This window comes from Sturnira hondurensis, unplaced genomic scaffold, assembly GCF_014824575.4.
Source record: "Sturnira hondurensis isolate 20B ecotype Veracruz unplaced genomic scaffold, ASM1482457v3 Scaffold0021354, whole genome shotgun sequence".
Classification (NCBI taxonomy): Eukaryota; Metazoa; Chordata; class Mammalia; order Chiroptera; family Phyllostomidae; genus Sturnira; species Sturnira hondurensis.
The window spans coordinates 10,125,765-10,138,899 of NW_028093985.1; the positions used below are offsets into that span (position 1 = coordinate 10,125,765).

The window sequence follows — 13,135 nt, forward strand, 5'->3', positions numbered from 1 at the left end:
CAAAGCAAGGTGCAGAGAAAGAAGAAACAGTAGCACAGGAGGTAGAAAGTAGGGGATTTTCTTGCCTGAGGAAGGAGGGGGCTCATGGAAGTGCTTCTGGAGGGTCTGGGCCTGGTGTGATGGCTGAGCGAGTAATAGGGGACGCAACAGCAGCACAAAGCACAATCAAGGAACATTGCCCGGCTGGTGTGGCTCAGTGGATTGAGTGCCAGACTGTGAACCAAAAGGATTGCCGGATTGATTCCCCATCAGGGCACAGGCCTGGGTTACCAGCCAGGTACCCCATTTGGGGGCTTACAAGAGGCAATCACACATTGATGTTTCTCTCCCTCTCTTTCTCCCTTCCTTCTCCTTTAAAAAATAAGTAAGTAAACATTTTTTTTTAAAAAGGAACAAGAAGAAGGATGGCAAGCAGCTAACTTATGTAAAGCATTTGGTATATAAAGGAGAATATAGAAATAAAGTAGGAAATTTAGGTCAGGGCCAGACTTTGGCAAGCGATCAGGTTCAGCTCGCAGTGCCAGCAAAGGAAACAGACAGCTGGACTCCTGCCCTTACACACTTTAAAATCTAATATGTACAAGACAAGGCAGATTCAAGACCTCTACATTTAATTATTCACCTATACTTTTCTCCTAACTGATGATGTACGGAGTTCTCTAAGAAAGCAACCCACAACTGGCACAGTTCTGGGAAGGTCACATATTCAGAGCCATCTGATCTGTGACAATCACCTTCTACTGTGCTTACCTTTCACACGTGACTACAGGTTCTAGGGGCCCAGTTCTCCCACAAGGGTAACTCTTGTGCTGTATGTAGTCTTCTCTGACAGCTGCTGGCTCCTGTCTCACAATATTGATCTTGAAGGATCCACTGCCTGGGCTGCGTGGGCGCAGCTGTCAGAGGACCTCAGTTTTCTCTAAAGGGACGCATCATGAAGCACAGGCAAGTGGGAAAAGGCAGCAGACAGTGGACCATGCTGGGAAGGAGGTGTGTGTAGAAAGGCAACTCTAAGGAAAAACTGCCGATGGGAAACCACAACTAATGTCACAGAGTCTAGTAGAAAAAGTGGCAAGTGGCTTCCTAGATAATCTTGATGCAAAGCATCACTTATCACTCCTTTATCTCTTAGACAAAGAAGCCACCACAGGAAGTGTGACATTAACATGATCACTATTTCTAGGTAAAATTGTAAGTGCTGAATCAATGCTTCTAAACAGGAGGCAGGATAGAAATCCCTCCATCTGTGTACTTGCATTAAAATGTGTATATGTACAGGCGGAAAAATCCCTGAATTGATCTTTAACCTCATTCTATCCTTGCCTCCAACATGTTTACCATTCATTTGACAATAACTCTCTACCTCACTTTTCATGTGCCCTCTCTCCTTTGTGTCAAGATTAACTTCTTCATCTGATCTTATGAGGTCGCTTCCACTCCCCTCTCTTCCAGGCAATCCAATTCAACAATATGAAAGAACTTTTAAAATCATCAAACAATTATTTGTCTGTCTTTTTAAAAATAAAATGCCAAGCTCCCCAGAGATTCCAATAGCTCATGAAGACTGTTAATTTCCAAAAGAGAAAAAATTTATAATGTCAAACTTATTTTGTCATGAGTCTTGTTGGACAAAGCGGTAGTTTTAGCCACAGTAATTTGATAAGCTATTTAAAGCATACAGTGTTTCCTGGAGGTTTTTGTTGGCTTGTTTTTTTGTCTTTCATAGAGCCCAGCATCCTGGATGATGCGACCTGGTAGATGATACCCTAATGGGTTAATTTGTTAACAGACTAGTGGCTGAGTTATTCACTTATTTATTTAATAGACAACCTACTAGGAGCTTATTTTTAGGCATAGAGCATTGAGTAAAAACAAAACAAATTGAGATCTTACTCTTAGGAAGCTTGCTTTCTCGAGAGAATGACCACAATAAATACAGGTCAGGTAGTTAGGAGTGTTAAAAATAATAAAGGAGAGCAAAGGAAAAGAGATGGTGGAGGAAGGGTTTCCAAAATTACATTTTACCTGAGGGAGTTGGAGAAGGGCACTCTTGGAGAATTATCACTTGCTCAAAGATGCGACAAAAAAAAGAATGAGACAGCAAACCTCGTGGCTTTCTAGGAAGAGGCCCGGTAAGTGAACACAGGCAGAGGCCCCAGACTAGACACAGGCTTAGCACGTTTGAGGAGAAAGAGGAGGACACTGGGACCACGGCAGACTCCACAGGATGGAGCCGAGCGGCGGCTAAGGTCAGAGAGGGCTGGACACAGAATGTGTCAGGCTTGGTTTGCGCACTACAAAACCCTGAATCCCCTTCAGGTGAAATAGGAAGCCATGGGTGGCGGGGTTGTACACAGAATGACAGTGCCGCTTGTGTTTATTTTTATTCCTTTTAAATTGTTGTTCAAGTAGAGTTGTCTCCATTCCCACCCAACTCCAACTCTCCCCCACACCACCCACCCACCCTCAAATCTAACCCCCTTTGGCCTCATACACGTTCCTTGACAGATCACTCTGGCTGCTGTTCTGAAAATAGACTAGGGACAAGTGTAAACACAGCACAAAAGTGTTTATGGCCCCAGTGTAATTCACTTCAAATTACTGTCCATATCTGAACAATATTCAGCTTCTTCCAAGTCTGTGTGACCCCCTCAATCCAAGCCCAATCATTAAGAGTACGTCATAGTGAATAGCAGTGTCTTTTGGAGGCATTAGAGGTGATCAGAATCTAAATATAGTCTTTGAGCAATCGAAGAGCATACAGGGATACAGGAAACACTGAAACACAGGAAACTCTTCCGTGACGTTCTATAGGAAAGCAGACAGCTAAGACAGTAGCTCTCTCTCTCCCTCTTCCTTCAACTCTTCCTCCCTCTCACCCTACTTATTGAGACGGTACACACTCTCAATTATAAAACTTTGCTTTTTAAGGCATCTAGTGTTCTACCCTTTTTGCTACAAAATTAACTCAAATAAAATGAGTATTTATTTAATTTCATTTTGGTACCAATTTATTCTACCACTATTAGACAAAAAGTATTTTGAAAATTAATCATAGAAATAATAGTGATATTTTAGGATGCACAGAACTTCTAATTATATATACCACAACATACATTAAATTGCTGAGGCATCAACAACATGGATCTAAACACGAGCATAGGGCCCAGTTATTTCTCTTTTACACATGAAAAAAAATGTAGGCTTAGCATAATCATTAGTTCAAGTTCATATGACTTATCAATAGCACAGGAAGAACTGAAGTTTGGGCCTCTTCTACCTCTCTGTTTGCAATCCATTTTGAGCATTCACTTGTTCTAAATAAACTGTATTCATTTTATCTAGAAACAGAAGCAGTTCCTCCACCCCTAGAAGAGCCTTTTTCATGTTTGGGGTGACAATTATCTTAGAAATGTTCTAATTTAAGATATATCTTATAAAATGATTAAAACCTCTTGAATATCTAAGAATAATTTATTTCCAAAGTATATTGCCCTAAAGTTCTCTAAACTTACAGTCTATGGCATGATTGCAAAACCAATTAGGAATCATTTGAACAAAATCAATCAAGTTATATTCCAAAAGCTGCTGTTGGTAAATATCTATCAATACAGTTGTGATTTCCAAATGTCCCATTAAAATGTAAAAGTTCCATTTTTATAGTCATTATTATAGGTTAATATGTAATTATAATAGTTTTAATTTATATATTACTTCTATTATAATGTTTTCTTTAAAATATATTGTATTTTACTATTAAGACTCAGCCAGTGTAAAAGATAAAGCTACAGAATATATCTAAAGGTATCTGGTCTTGTGGCTCTTTCAAAAATATCAAAATTTAAAAGTACCATATCTTAAGTAACATAATATATATTTAAGGTATTGATTGTATATGTGTATACATATTTCTGTATAAATTATGTATTTTTTATTTAAAGTTCTAGATTTTATCCTAATGATGCTGTTAAAAGCAGGAAACAAAAATCAATAACAAGGCATATTGGAAATTATAATAATATATTATACTGCCCAGGACTATGACAAGAATTTTTTTTAAATTATAACACTAAAATTCATTAGCAAAAAAAGTATGTATGGTCCTAGTTTGATTCACTTCAAACTATTTTCCAAATCTGAGCATTGTTCAGCTCCTTCCAAGTCCTCATGCCCACCTCATCCCAAGCCCCCAACATCTCCCAGCTGGTCTCAGGTATTCCCTTCTCACCCTTAACAGATCCTATTCTTCACCATTGTCAGAGTCATTGTCCAGACAGAAGTTAGTCCATGTCCTCTCCACCCTCCCAAGGTTTCCCCCACAACTACGATAAAATAAAAAGTCCTCTCTATGGGTTATGGTGCCCTACGTCACCTACCGCCCAGGCCTCCTCTGGCCCTTTCTCCTCTGCTCACCATGTTCTAAGCACACCCCTCTTAGGGCTCTAAGCTCGCTGCTCCATCTGGTTACTGGGCTGGCCCCCTGCCTTCATTCGTGTCTCTGCTCAAAGAGACATGATGGGAGAAAACTTCTTTGGCATGCTCTAAAGCAGCACTCAGATAACTTAGCTGCAAGTCTCTATCCTTACAACACATGTTGGTACTTGACATCACTTGTTATTATATATTGTTACCAAGTTACCTTTTTAAACTAATTATATATTAAAATCACTGTTGGTTATTTCAATGCATTTCTTATGCATTTGTAGAAGAATAATAGAGATCCATGTACATTTTATCCAGTTATCCTCAATACTTAACATTATGCAAAACAAATATAAAGCACAACTAAAATGTTGATATTATAATACAATGATCTAATTCAGATTTTCCTAGTTTTACTTCTTTTTAAAAAAATATTTTTATTTATTTTTACATAGAGGGGATGGGAAGAAGAAAGAGTAGGAGAGAAACATCAATGTGTGGTTGCCTCTCATGTGTCCCCTACTGGGGACCTGGCCTGCAACCCAGGCATGTGCCCTGATTGGGAATCAAACCAGCGATCCTTTGCTTCACAGGCCCGTGCTCAATCCACTGAGCTACACCAGCCAGGGCAGATTTCCCTAGTTTCACTTCTACTCACTTGTGTGAATGTAAGTAATTCTATATAATTGGATCTCATCTGTAGGTTTGTGCCAATGCACTGAACCATGCCAACACCACAAGGTCACCTCATGTTGTCTGTTTGAACCACACTCACCACCACCCTCAAAGCTTGCAAACCACTAACCCTGTGCTCCATTTCTGAAACTTTGTCACTTCAAAATATATAGTTGCAATCATCTAGTATATATCTTCTTGGGATTAGCTTTTCATATTCAGCTTAAGTTTTCTGGAGAAAGTTCCTTCCTTTATGTTGCTGAGTTGTGCCCATTTCATAGAATGTATGTATGTATAAGTATGTATGTATGTGTGTATACATATATAAATGTGTGTATATACACACACATATATACACACACACTCGCACACACATATAGCACTGTTTGTTTAACCATTCACCTGTTGGAGGATATCTGTGTCCATTCCTGCTTTGGGCTATTACAAACACAATTGCTATGAACATCCACATATGGATTTTTGTGTGAACTTGAGTCTCATTTTCCTGGGATAAATGCCCGAGAGTGCAATTGCTGAGCTGTACAGTAAATATGTTGTTGTTTTTATTAACTCTTTTCCCTGATTAGAATGGAAGTCCTATTATAGCAGGAACTTGGTTGCTTTGCTTCAGGGCTACATCCCAATGTCCAGAACAGTACTTAGCACAGAGTCAGGTATTAGCATATACTACTTATTGGATACGTGCACTTCTGAGCCTTATGGAGATGTGTGCACTGGTGCACAGGTGCTACTGTTTTTATAACTGATTGTAGGGAAACAAATCTTCAGAGTATCCCTGGGAGAAACAGTAAATACAAGGATAAGAGGTGTGGCCACAGTCCCTGTCCTGCAACCTCCCTGAGGTGTCAGTTTGAACCCCGAGAAAAAGAGCTCTTAGGGCAGGTAGCAGGAAGGCTAAGTAGTGAAAGAATGTGAGGGCTCTCTGGAAAAAAGGCACATGGCCTTCCAGTGCCAAGAAACACAGTGCGGCCCAAAGTCCTTAAAATGGCTCAACTTGTCCAGATGTCCCCTCAGACTGTGCACCCTCACTTGCCTGGGCAATCACCAGCGGGAGGCAGAGTAGCCTGCCCCTCAGCCCTGTTTTCGAGGTGGGACCAGTAGCAGAGCCAGGAGCTCGCATTCATTCCTATGCACTGTGGCGGCCTGGTAAAACAGTGTGTAAGCTCCCACAAAACATTTGTCCGATGTGTAGATTAAGTGAATTGTTTGCTCGCAGGACTGGAGAGGACTTCAGGAGAGAATGAGGTTCTACAGAGGCAAATAGTATGGAATGGGCAGCTATAGCAACAGGAATTTGGAAATCTGTGCTAAGCTCACCCCCAGCTGGGAGAACTGGGAAATTTGGATTACAGGCAACAATTTTTAAAGTCTGTATTTGTGGTACCATCTCTATTGCTGGAGAGATTCTTTTTATTTATTTTTATTTTTTAAAGATTTTATTTATTTATCTTTAGAGGGGAAGGGAAGGAGAGAAGGAGAGAAGTATCAATGTATGGTTGCCTCTCGTGAGTCCCCTCCTGGGAACTGGCCTGCAACCCAGGCATGTGCCCTGACTGGGAATCAAACTGCGATCGTGTGGTTCACAGGCCCGCGCTCAATCCACTGAGCTATGCCAGCCAGGGCTGGAGAGATTCTTTTTAAAATCTTAGATGAATCAGTTCCAGAAAGTCAGTCTTACTGGTGTAAATATACCACCTTTATGAGTATAACCTTCTGGTACAATTTCTTTAAGATATTTCTGTTCAGAGTTTAGGTTTCCCTGACAATCAGGTTTCTTTTAATTAGTAACCGGGGGGAGGGGGGGGAGAACTTTTAACTGGTATTTAAATAGTAATTTTCAAACATTTTGAGTTTGTGAATATGAGCATTTTATTGCAAAAATCACAAGCAGCCTGTATTGGAATACTGTCTCTGTGTAAATACCCATTACACACAGCTGCCAGGACAGTGTTCCTCATGAGACTTCTACAAGGGATGAAATCAAGGCAATACAAATGCCTTGGAACTCTGGCCACTGAAGACAGATGAATGAATATATCTTTTAAGAATATATATTCACTCAATATATATTTAAAATATGCATTAAGAATGTATATTCATTCAATATATATTTCCTAAGAATAGCAAGTTACTATCTTCCTGGCCTGATTCTTTCAACTGGTTAAGGTTTCTTGATGGAAGATGATTTCTATTGTAGTAAGCAAAGCTTGAATAACAAAATTCAATAAGGTTGAGATTACATTTGTGACCTTAAGCCTGGTTTCTCTTTGGGTATTTCTCTGCTTAGTCTCTTTAAGGCATAATAACTCTTTGCAGTATGGTTCTAGAATACAGACTCCCAGCCTTGGCTGCACATTAGAATCATCTGGGGAGGTTTTAAAGCTCCTGATGCCTAGACGATACGCCAGCTCAATTAAATCAGAATCTCTGGGGTGGGAGGCAAGCCTCGGTATTTTTCATAGGTCCCCAGTTGTTTCTAATGTTCAGCCAAGTCAGAGAACCAGTGTTCTAGAATCGTTACTGTCAGATGCACTAGGGTACTTGTTAACAATCGGAAGTGGGTCCAAAATTAAATCTATTGAATCAGGATGTCTGTGAATGAGCAAGAGGGGTCTACATATTCATGTGCAATGCCGGATGATTCATACGTACACCAAGTTTAAGAACCTTTAGCTTATAGAGTTAAGGGAGCTAGCACTGACCTGCAAAAATATCAGAGAACAGCAAAATTTGAAATCTTAGTCTATAGTCAGCAAACCTTTTGGGGCTGGAGTCGAGTCTATGGTCAAAGTTTTAGAGTTCTTTATACTTAACTCATGTAAGTGACACGTAAGTTTTCAGGGTTAGTGATGATCCCAGGTGAAGTTTTTGAAGTGAATACTTTATTAGGGCAAATTCATTCTCTAGTGGGAAAGCTAAAATAAAGAGGACATCAAGCCAAACTTAAAAAGAGTAATTTAAAAAATAACGATTACCTATTAGAATTAATGATGTTAAGAGAGGAATTCTTATAGAAAAGTATAAGACTCTAAATGGAGCATCCCACTCAATTTTTTTCTAAAAAAATACAATTAAATTTTTTTCACAGGAGGGAAAAATTAAGAACCGATAGCAATTCCAAATATCTTTTAGAAGTGTTAGTCCATTGTGCATAGGAATACAAGGAAAAGGATTGTTGATTCCAATTTTTACAAACATGTTATTTCTAGAATATAATGCGATGTAAAGTTCTCAGGGTTTGTTGAATTGAACTGAATTGAATTATTGTGTGAGAAAATTGAAGCACAGAATTATTCAATGCTAAATGACTCTCCATCAAGTGATCCAAAGAGAAATGCACCAAAAAACACAGGTGTAATTCAGAATCATTCCCCAAACAGCCTGCTTCTGCCAGTATGATTTGGAAACCAAAGGTCATTCTTTAAGTAGTAGTCCTCAAGCCTGGTGCCTCAAAGGATCATGCAGTTGCTTTAACTACACCCAGGGTACTGAATACCGATTCAGTAGGGCTGAAGTGGGACCAGGTTCCATATGTTTAACAAGCACCACCAACCAGGGAAAATATGTAATTGCTAAATATGTAATTAATCCAATTAGCAGTGACCTTCAAAACAGCAAATCTCACTAACTCTGAGAAAAGTGAAACATGTAAATTATACAAATAAAATGATTCATGACCCCAATAAATATTTGTTGAATGTATGAATCCATTAATCAACAGTATAAAATGAACTCCAAACTGATCTACAGTAGCTATCAAAATAAACAAAGAAGAACGTTTTAGATTCTGTATTTTCTTGGCCAACTTTCTCAGTGGACAAAGGGACTAGAAAGCATATTATCTTCAGCTAATCTGATACATGGACCCTTTTTTTTTCTTTCAGGGCTTGGTGGGCACCTAGAATAGTTCTCTTTCCTCAAAGAATAGAAACCAAGAACATATGCTCTTAAAAAGAATCAAAAGCTACAGAACTGTTTGTAGGTGAGGAAGAATGTACAGAATACAATCCCAAGTAAGAGAGGCAAAGAGTTCTGGTATTAAAGAAATGGTCCTTTTCTAAGGCCTTAGATTTGTTACTAGGTAGAAAATAAAGTATAATTATTTCTAACCAGCCCCAAATGTGGCTTTTAACAGAAAACCACATTTGGGGCTGGCTAGAATGCAGACTGGTACAACCACTGTGGAAAACAGTATGGAATTTTCTCAGAAAACTAAAAATGGACCTGCCTTTTGACCCAGAAATTCCACTGCTAGGATTACATCCTAAGAACCCTAAAACACCAATCCAAAAGATCCTATGCACCCCAATGTTCATAGCAGCACAACGTACAATAGCTAAGAGTTGGAAGCAAGCAGGTGCCCATCAGTAAATGAATGGATAAAAAACTATGGTACATATACACAATGAAATTCTATGCAGCAGAAAGAAAGGAGTTCCTACTGTTTGCAATAGCATGGATAGAACTGGAGAGCACTATGCTGAGTGAAATAAGCCAGGTGGTGAAAGACAAATACCATATGATCTCACCTTTAACAGGAACCTAAACAACAAAACAAACAAGCAAGCAAAATATAACCAAAGACACTGAAATAGCAAATAGGATGACAGTGACCAGAGGGGAGAGGGGAGGAAATTTCAGGGGAAAGGGGGAAGGGTTTACAGGAACTAGTACAAAGGACACATGGACAAAAACTAAGGAGGGTGGAAATGGGAGGGAGGTGAAGAACACTGCAGGGTGGCCTGGGATGGGAGTAAAAGACAGAAAACTGTACTTGAACAACCATTAAATAAATAAAATTTTAAAAAGTAACTAATTAAATTAATAAATAAAAAACTGATTTTTAAATGCCTTTGAAAAGTCTACACTCTAAACAATTTTGGTGCTTATTTCAGTCTGTATGTTACATCTTATAATTATACTCACCCACATACACAAACGTACACGTACATGTATATATGAGGTCTGTCCAGAAGGTATCCAGCCATGTAATATGAAAAGTAGAGATATTTACTGAAGAAGATACAATATACAAGAAACATTGTATCTAATTACAATGATGCCTCAGTCCCCTTCAAAGTAGGCACCTTGGGATCTCATGCAGTTCTCCCAATTGACATTAGCTGGCCCATCACATTTTCCTGAATCCCCTCAACAGTCTGAAATCTCTTCCCTTTCAAAGGTGACTTTAGTTTTGGGAAAAGTCAGAAGTCACAAGGTTTTAATCTGAGCTGTAGGGGGCCTGAGTCACCTGGGTGATTCAATGTTTCACCAAAACACTCTACACCAGACATGATGTATAAGCAGACATGCTGTTGTGATGAAGCTGCCAGTCATCAGTTTGCCCATAGTGGCGGCCGTCTGAATCATTTGAATAGTTTCCACAGAGGAATGTTCAAGTTTAACACAAAATATGATGCCGATTTGTTGCTCTATTTGGCTCAGTCATTTTGAATGTGATGGCCACACAGTACACATGCTCACTCTATGACATGTGCCACTCCCACTGACTAATATGACTAATACAGTGAAGTCATCATTGTTCACACATGTGCATTCCAGTCCACTCTCCATGGCTGTCAGGTTACAGCAATGTCACGGAAACCATCCTCATTATATTAACAACCCATGGACTTTTTCTGGATAGACCTCATCTATGCTTGTGTGTGTACATAGGTTTCACATCATTGTATGGCATTTTAAGAACATGTATAATTTGGCAATTCTATATAAAAAACTATTGCTAATTATTATTGGTCTTATAAAGTTATAATCTCATGCTATTTTCATCACCACAAAAATATATGTACTAGTTAAAATCCAAACCACTGACAAAGATGTTATTAAAAATATAGAACAACAGGAGCTCCCATTTCATTGCTATGAAATTGAGCACAAAGTTGCTACATTAATCTATGAGATGATTACTTTTAGCCACTAAAAGCCCTGGAGATATTTCTCAAATTTTAATTCTGCTATGCTTGGGTGTTGACATGGATCACTGTAGTTGGTTTGAAGTGGCACCTGATAATCTTCATTTCTAACAAGCTTCCAGGCAATGCTGATGCATAGCCATACCTTGAGCAACAAAGTTTTAGAGCATGTTTGTGGCATAAAAATATCACCGCTGGGATAAACAAACCCAAATATCTAGCACTTCTTGCAGAGGATTAAAAGAGCTACTTTTGTCCTGGCTGCTGTAGCTCAGTGGATTGAGCACGGGTCTGCTAACCAAAGGATTGCTGGTTTGATTCTAGGTCAGGGCACATGCCTGAGTAGTGGGCCAGATCTCCAGTAGGGGGTACATGAAGGGCAACCACACATTAATGTTCCTCTCCCTCTCCTTCTCCTTCCTTTCTCTCTCTCTAAAAAGTAAGTAAATAAATAAATCTTTAAAAAAAAAACAAAAAACAAGAGCTACTTTTGTTTTAACCCACCTAGAAAAGCTCTCAAGGATTCCAGCACTTTTAAATCTGTCTTTCCAGTATGTAATCCTTTTCAACTTCATCTATAAAGTGGAAGGCTTGTTAACCTTTGGACAGTAAGTGAGCCACCCATTTAGTTATAATACTCTCCTTGCCTGTGTGAAACAAAGATAATCTATTTTTAGTTTAATTCCTCCATTTATATGTCTTCAATTGAAGAAAGGTCATTTGACTGGCTCAAGGTCACTTATCCAATAACTGCAAAGGTCAGGTCTCAAATCCAGGTCTCTGATTCCAAATCCAGTTCTTTTCCTTCCGTTCTCTGTGGCTTCTAACAGTGATGCCCTTCAGAAGACAGGGACCACAAAATCCCAGTTCTAAATTGATGTGCTCAGCCTAGGGCTTTCCATTGCAATTCCTACCATGAGTTTAAGATCTTGTTGGAGATCAACTGCTGTTAAGGGGGAGGGTTTCTTTGTGCTTCAAAATAAGCCTTGAAATTGAACACAATTATTTGTATTAATGAGCTTATTTGAATATGATATAAGGAAAAATTGGGGTTTCTATTGTGAGTGGAGAATGGGGACAAGAATGATTTGTTCTATTTCTTCAAACCTGATCGTTCTGTTGAAAGAACTCACAGCCAGCCAACACATGGGAGTCAGTCTCACTTACACTGGGAAAAACACATGAGGACTTGGTGTCTTCAGTGGAACTTCTAGGTGACTAAAGATAACTGAAACCACACATTTCTTCATAACATGAAGAAAACAAAGGCAAGAGATGTGAAGATGATTTTATGTTGTTCTACAGGTATTATTAGCTGGAACTTAGATTAGGGGTTTCTCAACCTCTGGTTTAAGGACCAACCCCAGCTTCACACTGACATCAGCAGTAGGTTGGGATGAAAGGGCTAGGAAATAGGAAACGTTTAAGTGGCATTAGAGTCTACACATGTCTTCCAGATGCTTCCACACATCTTAAGAATTCCTGACAGTAAGAATCTGCCATTGTGTACGCTTACCCTCTCCCTTCTGAGATCCTATGGCACAGACAAGAGAACGTTAGGATGATATGACCCTTAAGTGCAGTTCCTGACTCTGAGCAACTGCCCATTCTGAAAATTCCATTTCCATGTCAAGGGGGGATTCCTTTGTGTGTGTGTTCTCCACTCTGAATGGAGGAGTTCAAGTTGGGTAGCTAGACTGTCTCCCTCTGAGCACTGGTCTGACATACTGTGTGTTTTGTTAATAAGTAAGTTAGTAGCACTGTCTTTGTGGGATAGAGTGAATGTAAATAAAATGAAAGGCAACCAGGATTTGGGGCTCACATCTCCATCTTTCTGGGGATATGTTGAGGTATTCATGTATGAAGGCTGCACAGTGATGCTACAATATGGAGGAATCAGCCTTAGCAACTCAAGACCCAAGCGGAGAAAATCAGCAGCCTCTCAGTTCCTCATTGGTGATCTGAGCTCTTACAGACAATTACAAATGCCAGTTGTAAGGAACACAAATGCCCTTTGTCCTTCAACAGGCTTCTACAGGAATTCCATAATCTCCTGGTAATGACAAGTCTTCAGAAAAGTATAA

The 13,135-nt window shown here is 39.3% G+C and overlaps 1 protein-coding gene across 2 annotated transcripts in view; it reads right to left on the reverse strand.

Moving 5' to 3' along the window:
• Nucleotides 1-13,135, reverse strand: part of EDIL3 (EGF like and discoidin domains 3) — a 402,449-nt gene that overhangs the window by 183,355 nt on the left and 205,959 nt on the right. The gene's annotated exons all lie outside the window — the stretch shown is intronic.